This window comes from Petaurus breviceps, unplaced genomic scaffold (genome assembly GCF_028583685.1).
Source record: "Petaurus breviceps papuanus isolate PSGF00001 unplaced genomic scaffold, PetGlider_PUasm1.0 118, whole genome shotgun sequence".
In the NCBI taxonomy this organism is placed as follows: Eukaryota; Metazoa; Chordata; class Mammalia; order Diprotodontia; family Petauridae; genus Petaurus; species Petaurus breviceps.
In genome coordinates, this window is record NW_027185616.1 from 19,785,544 (window position 1) to 19,791,202 (window position 5,659).

Below are 5,659 nucleotides of genomic sequence, written 5' to 3' on the forward strand. Positions count from 1 at the left end.
GCCCTCCAAAAAGCAAAAACAACAAGAACACAAAACAAAAAAGAATGGCATTGTTTTACATAATTCAACAGATCTCTTTAATGTCTGATTCTTTAATATCCTCTTAAGATGACAACTAGATATCTGCTCCTTCATTTAATTTGTTGCATTATGCTGTGCTTGAAGTATAGATGTGTGCTTCTCACAGATACATAGTTGGATTACATTTTGGTAGATAAATTTTGTCTTAGTATTTTTCTTTTTTTGCCTTTTGGAGGGCACTTGGGGTTAAGTAACTTGCCCAAGATTACACAGCTAGTATTTTTGTGTGGGTGTTAAGTGTCTCAGGCCGGAACCAAACTCGGGTCCTCCCGACTCCAGGGCTGGCACTTTACTCACTGCGCCACCTAGCCGCCCCTTGTCTTAGTATTTTTATGAAAATGGTTTTGACCTTGAGAAACCCTTATAAGGGTCTCAGGGACCCCCAGGGGTCTGTGGACAGCACTTGGAGAACTGCTGCTCTAATCCATTCAGGAGAAAAGGGAAGGCAGCGATCCTAAGTAGAGACTTTTTATTCTAAGTCTAATCACCACCCTTACTCTATTATCTGGGGCCTTTGCTTTTCTTCTTGACCTTTCACATACTTATCTAAAAGAAAGAAGTTAGACCCAAGAAAAAGTGGGATAAGGATATTAGTGAATGGAATTATTTCCTAAGAAGTTTGAAAAAGTACCAATAGAATTTCTTCTTTTAGATATGTCTAGAAAGGACTTCAGACTGGAGAAATATTTATTTCTTAATATTTTCAGTTGAGCTAAAAAGGAGGTTTTAATTTGTTTTCATCACATTTCCTTGACACTGTACAATATCGGTGAATCACACAAGGTTGTCCATTGGTCATTGGTCATTCTTGCTATGCAACTGGCTCCTCTGATCCACCCCTCCCCTCACACCCCTTTCCCTCCCTTCCCCCGCCAGTCTTGCATTTCTCCGATGACATCCTTTACCCACTCACTTACACGATTCCTTCTTTGTAATGTGTTACAGCTTGCTTACATTCTCAGTGCTCTTTGGGTGAGTCTCCACTCCAGGTATTCAGGAATTGTAGTATGCCCTAACAGCCATACCACACATAGCAGCAAGCACCCCAGCATCCCCAGGGTGGCTGCCAACACAGGTTCTTAGATCTGCTTTGCTAAAGGAAAGCAACTCAAAATGGGTTAACAGCTTACTTTAATCAGTCAAATATATATCGTTTACCTAGTTCACGGGAAAAAGGTCAGCACCCCAAACTTCAGAGTATACAGACAGAATTATCAAGACAGAGAAACAGATCAAGTAGACAGGTTTCCAAACTGTCCAACCATTACATCCACACCAAATCAAAATCTGGGTTTTTCAAAGCTCTCAACAACGGCTTCCCAGAGTCTTATGTGATCAAATCACAGAACACTTCTCAAAGTGAGCCCCAAAACAAAGCCTCACATCAGGGATTATATAGGCTTCTCCTGGGTCAGAGAATGTAACCACCCTCTTGATCCACTGCCCAATCACACAGCATCAAGGTGTGGGCATTCCTGAAAACAAAGCCTCCTGCCACAGGCTCCATGTGACCACATTCAGCCTATTAGGAGGCAGAGTATATTTTCAAATCAAGGAAGGTTCTCAGAGTCTCTTAAGCCTGTCAAAGGGCCTAGGGGCAAGGAAGATCTTTAAATTTGCATCTCCATTACACCACATCACTAGAATACTGGTGTTAAGAAAGAGAGGAAGTCAACATAGAAAGTGTGTTGCCCAAGGGAGAGAGAGAAAGGAGGGAAAACATCAAGTCCCTACAGTGTGCCAACCATTGTGCTGAGTATTTTACAAATAGCTCATCTGATCTTCACGATGACCCTGGAGGCAGGTGCTGTTATTATCCCCACTTTACAGTTGAAAAAACAGAGACAGAAGTTAAATGATTTGCCCAGGGTCACAGAGCTAGGCAGTATTTAAGGGTGGATTTGAACTCAAGTTCTCTGGTCCAGGGCTCTATTCATTGTGCCACCTAGATGCCACTAAGGAGGATGGAGACCTGGGTTTTAAACCTAGCAACTTACTCATTGTGTGACCTTGATCAAGTTACCACCTTCCTAGGTCTCTGTTTCCTCATTTGCAAAATGAAGTCTGGACTTAAGCGATAGGATGTCTAAGGGCTTTCCCAGCTCTAAAATTCTATATCAGTACATGTCATCACTAGGGCAACTGTAATCTCACCCATGACTTTTGAATTTTGTAGCTGTCCGTGAAAACTTGTGAGCCGCCATGATGGTAACGATCATCTTTCAGTCCTTCCTGATCAAACATGTTTGCTGTCCATGTGGTTGAGTAGGATAAATGGTGATGAGTGACATTCCATACTGATTTATGGGTGAAAGTGCTTTGACATGATGGGAATGCTTTTTGAAACATTAGTCTCATGTAGAGTTTGACAGTCACATAACTATGCTTTTGAATTGGTAGCTGGTTACACTAATCAAGTGGGGCTTTCCTATGATGGGAAAGAGAAGGTCAAAAATGATTCAGGATGTGTTAGGAAGAGGAAACCCTGGTTAAAGGGCTGACCTTGATGTCAATGACTCTGTTCTATTGCCAATGGGTGTGTTAGGCCTGGGGAGGGGGGGTGCCCTGAAAACTCTTGAACAGCAGCCGAAATTCCAAATGTCTCTGTCTCCTGAGAGCCTTGAAGTCTTGGGAATGTTTCCATTTTTGGCTCAAGAGGATTCTGAGAAGCTCTGTGAAATTATGTAACAGTCAATAAATCAGTCCTTGGCTCTTAGCAGTCATAGAGAGATTATCTGGGGTGCTAGAGCTTGGTGAAATGTCTGCCCGACCCCAGTTAGGTTTGACTCTTGAGTTACTTGCTTATAACCAAAATTATCATCATTAACTTTGAAATACCTAATTAACCTTTTCTCAGCTTTGATCCCTCTTGACTTCTCTGCAGCATTTGGCACCGCTGATCACCTTCTCCTATATACTTTCTCCTCTCTCTATTTTCTTAGTATTGCTCTCTCCTGGTTACTTTCCTATCTGTCTGACTGTTCCTTGGTATTCTTTTCTGGATCTTCATTCATGTCATGCCCACTACCTGTGAGTGTCCCCTAAGGTTCTGCCTTGGACTCTCTTTTTTTCTCACTCTATACCGTCTCACTTGTGTGATTTCATCAGCCCCCATGAGTTCAATAATCAGTTCTAGGCCAATCTTTCCCAGACGTACATATGTGATGCTACCTTCTCTCCTGAGCTGTTTTCATACATGCAACACCAGCTATCTCTTAGTCATCTAGAACTGAATGTTCTTTCTGCATTGCAAATTCAACATGTCCAAAGCAGATCTTATTATCTTTTACTTCATGCCTTCCCCTCTCCCAGACTTCCCAATTATTTACAAGGGCACTACCATCCTCCCAGTGACCTGGGCTCAAAACCTTTAAGACATTTTCTACTCTTCACTTTAATTTGCCCCACTGTGGTGCTTAATCATATGCACAGTCTATTATTGAATCCCATCTCCCCACTCCCCTAGCAAATCCCTTAGTTGAAATCCTCATCTCTTACATATTATTACTTTTAAATAGAACAATATATTATATAGTACATATTATATAATACAATGTATTCATGTATTACATTAGCATAAAATATGTAATTGTATTATGTAATCATATATTAACATGTATTATATTACTATATCATATTGTAATACAATATACTTTTATTATTAGGTTATATGATATATTATCTTGTTATATAATATATTATCTTCATATTTTATATTATATAATTATATATTATGTACCATTATATATTATACACTTATTATTATATATTATATATATATATAGTATATACCTATTATTATATTCATATTATTCTATCTCTAGCCTATTACCTATCATATCAAAAGTCTCCTAATTGTTCTCCCTGACTCATGTCTCCCCATTCCAGTCTATCCTACATACTGCTGCCTATATAATCCATTACCAATCTTTGTTGTTTATAACTTCTCAACAGCTTTCATATGCATCCCTTTCTTTCCATTCTCAATCACAACCCTAGTCTAGGCCTCTATGACCTCTGCCTTGGACCATTGGATAATCTACTAACTGGTCTCCCTGCCTCTTCCCATTCCAAACTACCCTCTTCTCAGCTGCCAAGGTGATTTTTCTGATGTGTAGGCATGACACCAATTCTATGGTCAGTCAGCTCCAGTGACTCAATTCTAAGTACCCTTTTTAGCATTTAAAACTCTTCCTAATTTGGCCACTTCCTAGATCTCTAGTCTTACACATTGTTCCCCTCCAAAATAGTCTATGATTCAACTACATTGAACTACTTGCTTTTTTAAAAATTTATTAATTTATTTATTTTTAGTTTTCAGCATTCACTCCCATAAATTTTAAATTTTCTCCCTCTCCCTTCCCCCTCCCTCCTCAAGACAGCATGCAATATGATATAGCTCTACACATATATTCCTACTAATTGCATTTTCACATTAGTCTTGTTGCATAGAAGAATTATAATGAATGGGAGAGACCATGAGAAAGAAAACAAAACAAAACAAAAAAAGAAAATAGTCTGCTTCACTTGGCATTCTGATTCCATAGTTTTTTCTCTGGATGTGGATGGCATTTACCATCACGAGTCTTTTGGAATTGTTTTATGCCCTTGAATTGCTGAGAAGGGTTAAGTCTATCAAAATCAGTCATCACTCACTGTGGCTGTCACTGTGTATAATGTTTTCCTGGTTCTGCTCACTTCACTCAGCATCAGTCCATATAAGTCTCTCCAGGTTATGATGAAGTCTGCCTGTTCATCACTTCTTATAGAGCAGTAGTATTCCATTACATGCCTATACCACACCTTGCTCAGCCATCCCCAACTGATGGGCATCTCCTCAATTTCCAGTCCTTGGCCACCACAAAAAGAACTGCTACAATATTTGTGTACACGTGGGTCTTTTCCCATTTTTGTGACCTCTGTGGGACACAGCCCTAGAAGTGGCATTGCTGGGTCAAGGGGCTACTTGCTATTTCTTGAGCACAAAGTGCCCTCATTTCCTTCTGTGCTTTTGTAGCAACCATCCTCCGTGACAGGAATGATACGCTCCCTCCCCTCCACCTCTGTGTTTTACAGGCTTCTGTTAAGACTCAGCTCAAGCCCCACTTTCTGTAGGAGGTGTTTCCTGGTGCTCTCAGCTGCCAATGTATTCCCCTTCTAGATCTCTTTTCATCTCTGTATTTATCATGTGTACACCGGATAAGGGGCTGTTTTTGCCCTTCTTTGCATCGACAGAGCTTGATACTGTGCCTGTGTAGCAGCAAGCACCCCAGCATACCCAGGATGGCTGCTAGCACAGGTTATTTGATCTGCTTTTCTAAAGAAGAGCAACTCAAAAAGGGTTAACAATCTTACTTTAATCAAACATATATCATTTACCTAGTTCAGGGGAAAAAACCAGCACCCTGAGCTTCAGAGAAGTTACAAGCAGACAAAAAATACAGACAGAGAAAATAACACAATTCAACAGACAGGGCTTCTAGCTGTCTGACCATTACATACATACAGTGTTAGTTACCATCGAGAGAAGCACCAGCACCTGGGTTTTCAAAGCGGGGGGGGGGGTGTTCAACAGCTG